Genomic DNA, 14,202 nt, shown 5'->3' with positions numbered 1-14,202 from the left:
CCCGTCAGGGTCCTCCACACTGCATCTCCTGAGGTGCAGTCTGTGTCGAGCCCCCCGTTTTGCCCTGGTTACCAGCACAATTAGCCCGTGACAGGTGTGTTCACTTAGTGTGTACTCAACTCACGATACATGAGGCTGAGGCTCACAAATTCCAAATCCAGGCTGCACCTGCTGGGACATTTGTAAAAAGCCATCCCCCTGGCTTCTCCTGTGTCTCCACCAGAACCTCCCTCCACAGTGACAACCTCCGTACCCAAGACGGGTGCTTTCTCTGATGGGGAGCCCCAGGGTGCTGGAGCCATGACCACAGTGCAAATTCATCCCAGGGTCTGGGATGGAGCTCAGGAGATGCACAATCGGATTACAGTTTTAGAATTAAATCATGAACTGACCTAACTAAAATGAAATAACACAGCCATGCGGTTGGGTAAGTTGCCAATATGCTTACATTTTTACAACAAGCAATGGTAAGCAGCAAGAAGACGTGGTGTTAATGAAGGCAAACTTACACAGGTGCCTGGAGGCATATCTCCTTCTCCTCCAGCGAAGACTAAACACTGAGGCGCAGCCTGGCACCCGAGAATGACAGGGCGCTGGGGCAGAAATCCACACTCCGTAGGAGCCTGGCGGGGCTAGCATGGCTCAAGGCAGCTCATTTTATCCGGGGTGCTAGGTTATTGGCATTTGTTCCTTGGGACCCATGACGTTAAAATAAGAGTAATTCCCAAGTGTGCTGAACTTCACATCAGTTCCTAGTCTTGAAACAGTGACGTTTTCTCTACCCTACTGTAAATCACATTCCTCACCCACAAATCTGACTTCAGAACATGAAATTCCCCCGCTGGTATTTACAGAGGAAACAATGTATTTCAATTTCCTTGTCATGCACCTGGTATATATGGTCTCAAAAAGGAAATACCATTTTCCTAATATGCATTCTCATCTCCTGGCCAAGTCAAATGAAATAACCAAGGACATGTTCGTATGTGTGTGCATACGTGTCCATGTGCACATGCACGTTCTTCTGGGAAGGATCTAGTACAAAATCATTGTTTAACTAGAAATCGACAAAAGGACAATTAAAATAAGAAAAATTTAAAATGGCATTAAATTATGCACGAAAAGGAAATAGGTTTAATCGCTGTAAAAGAGACCTTCTTCTTCAAAGAAAACTATTCTGTCAAAGGAATATCCTGTCCAGGGGGTTGGGGGGGGGGGGGGCGGCTCCAGGAGTGAGCCGTGAGGTCACGATGTCCCACTTTTCAGCTCCTGGGAGCTGATCTTCCTTTCAGCTTCCTGGGAGTACAACTTTGTTCCAATTCCTGGAACTTAGGAGTAGGTAACTCCTGGGTCATCTTATTCCGATCCTTCCAGATTGATGCAGTTTATATATACCACCCAGTCTGCACCGAGATTCAAGAAACAAAACAGTCCCTCATTTTTAAGTGAAGCATTCTCAGAAAACGCTTTAGTAAATAATAAGGAGAAATGAAAGAAGTATTTCCCAAAGTTCTGAAACATGGTGAAAGCTCTGTTGCTTAAAATAAGTACCCCACAAATTTTTTTTTAATTTAAAAAATAAAAGAAGTTCCCACTGTCAGATAAATCAGGGCAGGTTTCGTTAAACAAAGCAAATGGGGTCTGTCTCCTGCAGACCTGATCTGTGTCTTCACTATGCCGATCTGTACTGAGAGCCTGGGAGGAAGGGCTCACGTGTGCAACCTGTTCTAAACTCACTTGACCATGGAGGCCTTTGTGCACAAACAGTTACGAATATCCTGATGGGCATTTTTATTCCGCAGAGCAGTGTTTGAAAAACGAAGCCATAAAGTAAGGGCAGAGAGGGGGACAGCCTCCCCGCCGCCGCCGGCTGTGCACAGCGCCTGCAGAGCCCATAGGCGGACACGGGACCAGCACAGGCCAATTCTCCCGCAGGCTAGCAGGTGCGTGGGGCCCATCCCACAGCCCACACCCCCCGCCCCGAAATGTTTCCTAACCCAAGCACACTGCTCACCTTGTCACTGGGGAGGCAACAACGGGTTTCAGTTTTTACTGACCTTGGTTACAGAATTTTAGATTATGTTATTCACTGGTAATAATCCTTTAAAACCAGGAAAAAAACGTGGCAGGCATTAAGTACCGAAGTGTGTTCAAGGCTGGGTTAAAAGCCACAAATAAGAAGCGGTTTGAGAATGTTGTGTTGCCTGCGACCCACTTGCTGAACACAGATAAAGGCCCACTGTTGTGTAATCAGCCTGCCTGACCCTCACCCGGTACACTGGACAATGTACTGTTTTGTGGACATTTTTTACCTAAACTTTTTGTTGTCCAGAAAAATGCACAAATATTCGGTTGTAGCACTTGGTGGACTTTCACCCAGTCAACACACCCATGAAACTGCCACACGAACCAAGGATCGGGACATGACTGCGACCTGAGAAGCCCCCTGTGCCCCACCTCATCGAGCAACAGAGCTCATAGGGTTGAGCGTGTCTGCACTTCATAGGAGTAGACCCGTCACGTATAGACCCGTCTGCGGCAGGTGGCTCTTCTTTGTTGGGGCGTTCCCGCGATCATGCATCTTTAGTTCATTCTTGCTCCATTTTCTGAATATTCTACAATGCATTTATCCTTCCTATTATTGATAGATGTCTGACTTCCAAGTTTCTGTCAATAGTAGCTGGCTAGAGTGGTAATGTGGTAGCTGTTATGGGAGTAAAAGCTGCTATAAACACTTTTAGACTTGATTCTTGTTTGCAATCTGACCCCAGGAGTTGGGTACTTGGGTCACATAGGGTATGCGATCTTTCAGCCCTAGTAGAAACCCATTCATACACATTTTCCCAAAGTGGTTGTGACGAATTAGTCCTCCAGAGTCAGTATGTGATAATTCCAGTTCATCCAGGTCCTTCACAACATTTGACATTGTTAGTTTTTATTATATTTTATCAGATCAAGTGCACGTGTCATAATAGTGGATTGTGTTTTTTTATTTTTAAAATATTTATTTATTTATTGGAGGGGGGGAGAGAGCACAAGCGGGGAGAGGGACAGACGGATTGGGGGGGGAGAGAGAGAATCTTAAGCAGGCTTCATGCTCAGCGTGGAGCCCTTGTGGGGGTCCTGAGATCTCATGATCCTGAGATCATGACCCAAGCCGAAATCAAGAGTGGGACGCTTAACCGACTGAGCCACCCAGGCGTCCCTAGACTGTGGTTTTAATTTGCATTTCCCTGATCACTAATGATTTCAATGTTCCCTTTCAAAATGTGCCACCCAAGTCTTTTGTCTTTATTCTCCATTGGCTTGTCCAGATTTTCTTATTTATGTGTAAGAAATCTTCACATACCGTGGATGGGTCCTGTGTCTGATACATGACTGTGAATAAAATTTCCAATTATAATTACAGGATTCTTGTCTCTCCTTTTAGTTATCTCATTTTTTTAAACCTATTTTAAGGCTATGCCATTAGGTTCATGTATATTTAGTGACGTGTTCCCGTTATCCCTGGTCTCTAGGGATGCTTCTTGCCTTAAAATCTAAATTACCTGACATCATGTAGCTCCAAGTGCTTCCATTGGTTACGTTACAGGGTCTACCTTTGCCTGTGTTTATTTTCAATATTTTTTTATCCTATAGTTAAGGTGTCTCTTGAAGGCAGAATCTAGAGTTTAAAAATCTGTACGAAAATCTTTATCTTTTAAACACACTTACTTCATTTTTATTTGATACAATGCTGAATACATTTGGGCTTAAATCTATGGTCTTAGGATTTACTGTCCCATCTGTTTTTATTGCTTTTTCCCCCTTTGCTGTCTTCTTGTGGATTAATCAAGCACTTTCATTCCTTTTGACCTCCTCTCTTAGCTTGCTTCTTGTTCTGCTGCCTGAAATGCTCCTTGGCGCGACTTCAGTAGCTCAGGTCTGCGGGCAAAAGACACTCTCCACTTTCTCTTCTGTGGTGTTTCCAGAAGGACTGAAAATCAAGCCTTCATTTCCGAAGGGTAATTCTGCGCTCATAGAGTTCTCCAGCATCCTTGCTGACAGCCGGCCCTCGACGGGGCTTTGTTCCCCTGAAGACAGCGTGTCCCTCCTTCTGTTTGCTCTGGAGACTTCCGTGTCCTCTTTGGTTTTCAATGTTTTTACTCTCTCTCTTGCTGTGGATTTCTCTGGGTTTTTTTTTTTTTTTTTTTTTTTTTTTGCTTCAGGTTTGTCGCATTTCTGCGACTTGTGACTTTCCTGGGACTTCCCTGACTAGCTTGTCTTTGGATTTGCTTCCATTCCACTCTGTCCCTTTCTTTATTCCTTCTGCAACTCGATCAGTCCTGCGTCAGACCTTCTGTCTTTCTATAAATCCTTTACGTTCCTTCTGTTTTCCTCTTGCTTTTTTTGGTCTACCTCGCCTGGGTATTTTCTACAGATGCACCTTCCAAAACACGAACATTGCTCTCTGCTCCGTCTCAGCTTTTTAGTAAACCCTTCCCCGGAATTCAGGATTTCTTTCTGCATTTTTCAATTTTACGACTTTTTTAATGCAGTCCGGTTCTCGGGGAAATTCTCCAGCTCTTCTGTTTCCTTGAGCATGTTAACGGAGTTTTAAAAAACTCTGTGTGGGACTGACTGTATCTTGGTAACCTGTGAGTCTATTTCTTATTTTCTATTTTGTGTTTCTCTTGGTTTGGGTCATCTGGTCTTTGGTCATTTGGCCTGCCTGGCAATTTTTTTATGAAATGTGAAGGCAGAATTGTGAAGGCTAGGGATGACGCCTTTGGCAGGATGGTAGTGGATGCGAGGAGTACCCTGAGCTGGCTGAGAGTAGACTGTTGGCTTGGTTGGGGCGGGTCTGTCCATCTCCCCACACTCCTGGGGCAGTCTCGGCTGAAAGCCCTGGATGTTTGCTGGGGCCCCTCTGCCTCGGAGGGCCCTGGACATCATCTCTGTCCTTGGCAAGACAATCCCCAGAAAGATCTCTGCTCAAGTCCCAGGCACCCCGCTGCTTTCTGCTTGGGTTCTGCTGGCCTTGCCCTGCGCTCGGGCAGCCTCGGAGCCTGGGAGTGTGTGGAAGGAAAGTTCCATGAAGAATTTCAGCCTCTGCTTCTTGGTGGCTCCCTCTTCTTCTCAAACGGAGCTCCTGTCTTGGTTCCCAGCTGCCCCAACACCAACTTCCATCCCCCAGCTCAGCCCGAAGCCCGGGCTCCAGCTTTCAGTGGGACAGCTGTCCCAGCTCCAGGAACATGCAGTCGCCCCAGGGAAGCAATGGCAGGTGAGTGCTTTTCTTCTGAGAGAACTCGCTCCCTGATATCTCCAAACCATTTGGTTTGTTGTTTGTTTTTGGTTTAAATGTGTGTATATGCTATCCTGCCCTTAGAGTTGATCTCAAACAGGGGTTTTCTTCAGATGCCCTCTTTTATCCTGGCTGAGTACATGGGCTTAAAATGTTGTCAAAGCATATCAGACTGACATTTCTCAAATGAGAAAGGAACAGATCCTAAGTAGCCCTGAAAGGTGGGATGTTCACCTGTAGAAATTGGTAAGATGTGACCATGGTATAGGCCAGTGGGGATGCATTGAGTTATTGTCAAAAGTGAAGCAGCATGTTAGTCTAGCTTAGCAATCTCCTATGTGCATTCTTTTCTGCAAGGACTGTATACGTCCCTGGTTTTATTTATTTTTTTTTTAAGATTTATTTATTAGAGAGAGAGAGAGAGAGAGAGAGCATGCGCCCACAAGGAGAGGGAGAAGCAGGCTCCCCTCCGAGCAAGGAGCCCGATGTGGGACTCGATCCCAGGACCCTGGGATCATGACCTGAGCCGAAGGCAGACGCTTAACAGGTGCCCCACATCCCTGGTTTTAAGCAAGCTCTTTTGTCTCCCTGCTACTTGGTCATTAGCAAATTAAGTACAATTTTGCATGTGTTCTCTATCCACTTATGTAAAAATGTAATTTATATGAGAATACAATTTCAAAGTCTGTAGCAAATACACCTGCCCTACCATTAAGAGGATAATAATCACCTAACATACATGTGGTTCTTTGTGGCTAAGAACTTCAAGTTCTGCTTTATCTTCGTCTCGCGCCCGTTTGTTCCCACGGGAGAGGCGTGGGTGTTAACTGAAGGTGGGAAGGTTGAGCTTTAGGATGTTCGACCCACAAAATATCAGACCTGGAAAGCTCGTGCTCAGACCCCCTCGACCTACAGATGGGAGAATGGAAGCCTAGAAATACCGAGACAGTGGAGGTGAGATTAGATATTAGACTTTCGTTTGCAAAATGTGTATTTGTCTCTCGAACTTTTTGGATGACATCTACTGTGCCAGAAGGTCTCCCTGTTTCACAATCGCAAGTGTGAATGACAGTGACACACGGGGACACGTATGTGCTGCTGCCGAGGGCCAGCGAAGGCTTCTGGAATTCAAATGGAATATTTAAAAACCGTACTAATTAGGCCTGTCATTCCTTTCCAATATGCACTTTTCCCTCCAACAAAAGCTTACTGGTCACCCTGGAAAGCCATCTGTGGGAGCCCTGAGGAGCGGAACAAGGAGGGTCCGCAGGGATGTCCTTGTGTGTCCCCAGAGTTCTGCCCAGGACACTCCACTGCAGCCGCCCCTTTGTTTGCTCGCTCTGACAGCCCTGGGTCCTCGCACCTGGGATGTCCTCCTTCATTTGGGCCATTTTCACTGCTGTTCCCCTCCCCTTCTCATGCAGACCTTCCCACCGTCCCAACACACGGGGCACAGATGCCTCAAGCGGGAAAACACTGGCATTGTCACCTGACTCTTCTTGTGGCACCCAGCTCTGTCCAATGCCACGTCATGCAGGTCAACCTTCAACACGGGGCCGACGTGGCATCCTGCAAACCCATGGACAAGCGGCAGTCCAGGAAATGGCCCTTTTCAGTGCCACGGATACATCTAAGAGGTCAAGGGTGACAGACACATCTGCGATTGTGATGAAGTGAACCCGTGTGACCCCCAAACGAGGGATGTACCAGCGGGACTGGAAGAGAGACTTGCCAGGGACGTCTGGTGTCCCCCGAAGTGCCCACTCTGACGGCCACACACAGTGCTCGGCCCGTGCACACGTTCCCGCAGGCCTTCCCCTGCCACGCAGGTGTCGGGGCTCAGCCTCTGCACCCCCCAGGGCTGGGGCTGCGCTGGGACGCGGCTCCCACTTCAGCCAGGCCTCCCAGGTCCCAACATTTGCAGCAACCCCTTCCCACGGAGCACGCACAAGGGCTGTTGGACTTCACTAAACCCGACCAGCAAGCGTGGGATAAACCATAATGTTACGAAAGAGGGGGGGGGAAACCCCAATATTCCTAATAGAATAGCACGTACTAGAACCACACCTTTATAGCCTGATACCACACCTAAACTGTTACCTGAGCAAGAACTAAACTTAGAAAGTTCAGTGAACAACTGAACCACAGCTACCGAGCTGACAAAATAGCTAAACCCCAAATTATTCTGTACAAATAAGGAAAAGTAAAGCAAGGACGGTCCCTCAATAACATGGACCAGGATCTCACGCAGGAGAAGAAAAGAAAAAGGGACATCTCGTGGTGTCCTGGTGAGGGTTTGACAACAGGCTCTCAGAAAAGAAACAAGGAAAAAAAAATGTTAAAGATGCGGGAAAGAGAGACGCCAATTAGTCCCTTCATGGAGTCCAACCTGGAACTGCCAGTGTGTGCGGCTGGGCTGAGCCAGGCGCGAAACCCACACGGTTCGGTTTGAGCAAGAGAAACACTTGCGTATCGCGTGCCACCGACAGGGAGGGTCAAGAGTCAGTCTACCTAGCTCATGACATTTTATGGAAGAATAAAACCTATGGCATGCACACAAGAAAACGGTGAGAGAATTAGATACAAAAGGAACATTCTAAACCCCTCCTGGGGCGCCTGGGTGGCTCAGCTGGTTAAGCGTCTGCCTTCGGCTCGGGTCATGATCCCAGGGTCCTGGGATCGAGTCCCGCATCGGGCTCCCTGCTGAGCGGGGAGTCTGCTTCTCCCTCCCCCTCTGCCTCTCCCTCGGCTTGTGCTCTCTCTCTCTCTCTCTCGCTCGCTCGCTCGCTCGCTCACTCTTTTTCTCAAATAAATAAAAAAATAAATAAAATAAAAAACCAAACAAAATAAAACCCTTCTAAAAATCAATCAAGTCAAGGAAGAATCTGCCGAAGGCACAGAGAGAGGTCCAGCCTTCTGGGGTCAGCAAGCAAGGAGGGCCACACAGAAGCACCTGGAGACAGACTCTGCCTCATGCACTCTCAGAATGCTCCAGAAACTCCAACAGGAACGTAAATATGTTTAAAAACACAGAGAGGATAAAAGCAAACAACACAGGCTGAAAGCAAAGCAAAAAAACAAAACCGAAAAAGGACCTGTAAAATAGGAAACAGAAAAGTCTCATCGGGTCCTACTATTGTAAGGTAGGGATTTCTGGGTCTACGACAAGCTGAAGGTTTTCAGTAAAAAGCAAGGAAGAGAAACCGAAAGAGGCACCCCAAAATGTGGCCGGCAAAGAGCGCAAGCACAGATCAACGACCAGCAAATCTGAATAGAAAGATGAATTTTAAACAGTGCATCATTCCTATAGAAAACAACGGATCATATTACATAAAGAAATGAATATGGACATTCTGTAATAAAAATGAAATCGAAAATATGATGAAGAAGGAACATTTTAGGTTGTACACATACCAAAGAGCATACTGATGAAATACTTGAAGAAAAATCCATTTGAAGTCAAAACCAGAAAGTACGGTCCCATCATTTTAAATCGCCGCTATACCGTGAGGCGGTTCAGCTGAGGGTTTGTGGCTACAAGGAGCCATTATCTTTGTAGAGGTCAGGCTAATATGGCCAACTGGCATCTTTAGATAAGAATATGCTTCATGGGCGCCTGGGTGGCTCAGATGGTTAAGCGTCTGCCTTCAGCTCAGGTCATGATCCCAGGGTCCTGGGATCGAGTCCCACATCGGGCTCCCTGCTCAGCGGGGAGCCTGCTTCTCCCTCTGCTTCTCTCTCTCTCTCTCTGTCTCTGTCTCTCGTGAATGAATAAATAAAATCTTTAAAAAATAAAAAGAATATGCTTCATGTCTGAATATTCACGGGCTTTTACTAAAAGTGACTCAGAGCCACACAGATGATTTCAGTAAACAGAATGCAAACGCAGTTTGCCAGGGTCCCCTCTTCCGGGACCGCGTGGTGGTGCCCAGGATGCACTTGGCATTCACCCAGCGTGGTGGCCTCGGACCCCGACCAGCCCCCAGCCCCGAGGGCCGTTCCTCCCCCGCAGCTCCGCAGCCTCCACCATTCGCCTGACCTCTCCACCTGTCCACGCTGACACCCAAGGCGCCTTTTCGAATTTGTGTCGAAAATTTAACTCTGACCTTTCCTGAACCTCCTCCTTCCGCACATCTGCCCAGGCCTCTGGTTACGCAGAGCGGAACCCAGACGCATCTTGGATCCCTGTCCCCTTCTCAGATGCCCAAAGACCAGCACTCTCCACCATCTTTGCCCTGCAGTGCTTGGGGCCCCCACCCACTGCCCACCACCACCTCCGCTTCCTCGCCACCCCCAACCCCAGTGCTCCGAGCCCCAGGGCCTCTGAGCTCCCCCTGGACTACCCCAGGGCTTAGCCCTGGTCCCACTCCTGTCCTTGCAGGACGTCTTCCCGCGCGTGGGCAAAGGGATGCAGCCAGCAGTCAGCCAGCCCAGCCCTCCTCCCCTGCCCCCTCACCCCTCTGCTGTCTGGCCCGTCTGCACACCTACCCCCTCCGCCTCCTCTTCGTCCTCAGCGGGGACTAACCTCCAGCAGCGTGAGCATCCGCCCTCAGGCTGCAGCCCCTGCCCCCCTAACTAGAGACATATTATTTGCTTCTTGAAAGCTTGCAAAAAGTCACCACGAAAACTCTCCTGAAACTAAATTATTTAACAATCATGTCCATTTCTTATAAGCTTTTAAGACCATTCCAATGTTCTACTTCTGCTTTGGCGGCATTTTTAGTAAACCCAGAAATACTTCACGTCTTTGAGACTTTGATATTTTATTAATTAAATCACCAACTATGTTGTAAACCTTACACTTGTACAGTGCATTCTTCAGTATTGTAAAGTCAGACCCACCACTATTATATCCTCTTTATGACCCCTCATTTTGTAAGTTAATGCTTTCCATCTTTGTCTTTATTTGACTTGTTAGACATTGTATTTTCATGGGTTTGGTCAAAGGAGTTGCTTTCTGAGTTTCAGTTTCTGATCTTGTCTTGGATTCTCTGTCTCAGAGGCCAGACTGGGGAGAGAAACCCCGAGTGACAGAGCGGCGGGGGGGGGGGGGGGGGGGGGGGGGGATGGGGTGAGAGGCGAGAGGAGCGGTCATCCCTCCGAGGCCCAATGACGGGCATGGCTCAGCCTTGGGTGGGTTGCTGCTGCTGCCTCAGGGAGGACAAGGCGCAGGAGAATTCAGATGCGAAAAATACATCATTGTTGCTTAAAAATTGCCCTAATTCCTTTTTAGGAATTAGAATAGAGAATCAGATGCCTCTAGATAGTTTCTCCCTGTGCTTCTGGAATGGGACAGTTCCCACATGTGGCTTTAGGAGGGGTCCACGTTCATCTGTTCATCTCTTCAACTGAAATCTGGGGTTGGGGAAGCCAAGCGCTTGCTAGGACATGCAGACATGTCTGTCTGTCTCTCTGATGCTCTCCCTCCTGCCCCCCTTCCTTTCCTACCCAGCTACACCATCGTATCCGACCGTTACGGTGGAAATCTGAACTATGTGATGTACGTGGGAAAAGAATAAAGGAGAACACAGAAATGAAGACAGTGATGGTTTATTGATATGAAAGAAAAATGTTTTCCACTCTCTTTTCCTCATTTGCTTTTTATTGCTCTGACGTATGTGCGAATGTTATAAGATGGGGTGGGGGACAGGCATTGCAGAGCGGAGAGAAATACCAGCAACCTATGCTCCTACTTCTATTTGCAAATATTGGACAAATTCCCTATAAGGAAGAGAGTGCCGCTCTCTTAGTTTTGTTTTCTGTTAAATTAATAAAAGAACAGAATGAATATTAATTATGTCTCCAGTTGATTAAGTTTCACGGCATGTGTAAATCTATTCTTAAATATTTATACACGATCATTTTCTGTGTTAAATAATTTTTAAGACAGAAAAAAAATCTGTGTGCAACAGTTAAGCAAGCAGATGGCACTTGGATGCTTATCGAGAAGCTGTCTTCGTTTGCTCTCAGGCATGTAAAACGACATAAAAATATAATTTACTTTCAGGACAAGTTTAAACAAAGAATAGCAAAACTTTATTCAATTAGAGATTGACTATACCAAATAATAAACATTTTTATTTTAATATTTGTTCATTCTTTTTTAAAGATTTTATTTATTTAGATCCATAGATATATATAGACATGAAATACATAGAAATCTGTAAATATATAGATATGGGATATAGATAGATATCAGTGTAAATATTTGACACTTAATCTTCCACAAAAGTGCCAAGAATGCACAGTGAGGAAAGCATAGTCTCTTCAACAAATGGTGTTGGCAGAACTGGATTTCCACACGCAAATAGAAGAAACGGGACCCCTACCTTACACCATACACAAAAGTCAACTCAAAATGGATTAAAGACTTAATTAAACATAAGACTTGAAACCATAAAACTTCTAGAAGCAAACTTAGAGAAAAAGCTCCTTGACATGGGTCTTGGTGATGATTTCTTGGACATGGACACCAAAAGTGCAGGAAAGAAAAAACAAAAAACAAAAATAAACAAGTGGGACCATATCAAGTTAAAAAGCTTTTACACAGTAAAGGAAATGAAAGGCAACCAGCAGAATGGGAGAAATAGTTGCAAACCATATAATCCAATAAGGGTCAATATCCAAAATACATAAGGAACATATATGACTCAATAGCAAAAACACACAAACAAATCACCCAAATAAAAAATTGGCAGGGGACCTGGATAGGCATTTTGCTAAAGAAGAAGACATCCAGATGGCCAACAGGTACATGAGAAGATGCTCAACATGGCTCATCCTCAGGGAAATGCAAATCAAAACCATAATGAAATACCACTTGGCACCTGTTAAGATGGCCAATGTTAAACAAAACAAAACAAAACAAAACAAAAAAGGGAAGTGTTGACAAAGACCCGGATTAAAGGGAACTCTCATCCACTGTGGGTGAGAACGTAAATTGGTGCAGCCACTGTGGAAAACAATAGGGAGGTTCCCGAAACAATTTAAAGCAGAACTACCATATGATCCAGTGATCACACGAAGGAAATACAATCACCATCTCCAAGAGATCTTCTGCACCCCCATGTTCGCTGCAGCATTATTGACAATGGACAATACATGGAAACAACCTAAATGTTGATGGATCAATGGATCAAGAAAATGTATATATACAATTAAATATTACTTAGCCTTAAAATAGAAGGAAATCCTGCCATTTGCGACCATGTGGATGCAACTGGAGGCTATTTTGCTACAGGAAATAAGGCAGACACAGAAATGCAGGTACTGAGTGTTCTCACTTACACTTGGGATCTCAAAACGCCAAACTGACAGAAACAGAGCAGAACTGTGGTTACCAGGGGCTGGGGGTGGGGAAATCAGGAGATGTCGGGCAAAGGATACACACTCTCAGTTATGAGATAGTCGGTTCTGGAGATCTAATGGACAGCCTGGTAGCTAGAGTTAATCAGAATGTATTCATCGTTTTGCTTATTTGAAATGTGCTAAGAGAGTAGACCTTAAGCGTCCTCACCAAAAAAATAAAATAAAATAAAATAATTAACCACATAATATATAAGGTGATGGATAGCTTTTGAGCTATTGGAGGGGCCAAATAGAATAAGTTAGCCTCAAACATCCAAAAGAAGTCAAGAAAGGACAGGAAAACCTAATGTAAATGATACAGGACACTGAACCCCACAATGGAACACATGCTCTTTAAGCAGAGCCACAACACGGAGCCCAGATTCAAGGGGAGGGAAGCAGGTGAGGGCATAGCAGGTGCTTACTAATGGGGGCGAGGGAAAGATGGGGAGAGTACCGCCTGTTTCAAAATAATAATAATAATAATAATGATAATAATAATAATGATGATAATAATACAAGTCTTAAAAGAAAGCAGTTGATAGTGGCTGTCCAGGGTTTAAAAGTTAGGACTTGACATATGGCTTGCAACCCCCAGTTCCTGGCTCTTTGTGTCCGCTCCCCACCCCCCACCCCCGCAACACGCCACAATGGTGACAAATCAGAATCTGTCCACCCATGAGTCTGGGCAAAGGAGGAGAGCAAAAGAGGTTGAAGGAGTGAACAAGGGTCTCAGGGAAGTCTGTTGAGCACCCAGTATGCACCAGGAAAGCCTCAGGTGTCTGCCCACGTGTTTTCTCAATCGACTCTCACACCACTAGTGATGCATGCGGGTGGCAACATCTTTCCTTCCGGTTCCTTCTGGCACCGTCCCTAATTCTGGAAGAGACTGGCATTCAAGCAGAAAGTCCAGCTCCAGAGCAAGTGAAGGAATAAATGTGGTTAAATGCGCACCCTCCAAACCTGTCAAAAGGAATTGAGCAAAGGCACCAGGAAACGAGCACATCAAAAGCCCCGCACTGATAAATTTAGACCTGGTGTTTTAAGTTGACTTGGCAGGTTGTCATATTCCTTGGATTTGAAGGCTGAGCAAATAAAGCGACTCTACAACTGTAATTAAGGGACTCGTTTTCAAGCTAATTATGCCATATTTATGCATACCGAATAAAACTGTGGTGATAGGTGATGATTGAATGCAGATACGGACTGTCAGAAAAGGATAAATGTCAAGGCTCCTGAAAAGGAAAATCTTCCCCTGACCCCTGTTCTGGGGCTGGTCTCAGTTACACTCATATGGTTCCTTCAAATACGTATTTAACTGAAATAGTAAATTAAATACGAATTATGTAAAAAAGCGTATCTCTGGATGCACCCTAAGATTTCTCCTATACACAGGTATGGGTTTGCGGTCTTAATAGAGCTTTTGCATACATTTAGTCATTTTTAGAACTCAGTGAGACAGGTGCTATGCTCCCACTTTATAGATATGGAAACTGAGGCTCGAAGTTAATACGTGACTTGCCCAACCTTGTTAACCACAAAGTGGCAGACAGAAAAAAATAAAATCCAGT

At 45.7% G+C, this 14,202-nt stretch overlaps 1 protein-coding gene across 4 annotated transcripts in view; it reads right to left on the bottom strand.

Annotated features, from left to right (window-relative positions):
* The window catches only part of VWC2 (von Willebrand factor C domain containing 2), a 133,148-nt gene that overhangs the window by 20,386 nt on the left and 98,560 nt on the right, over nucleotides 1-14,202 (bottom strand). The window lies entirely within an intron of this gene.

The sequence above is a fragment of the Zalophus californianus genome, chromosome 12 (genome assembly GCF_009762305.2).
Source record: "Zalophus californianus isolate mZalCal1 chromosome 12, mZalCal1.pri.v2, whole genome shotgun sequence".
NCBI lineage: Eukaryota > Metazoa > Chordata > Mammalia > Carnivora > Otariidae > Zalophus > Zalophus californianus.
This window is presented reverse-complemented; position numbering and strand designations above follow the sequence as displayed.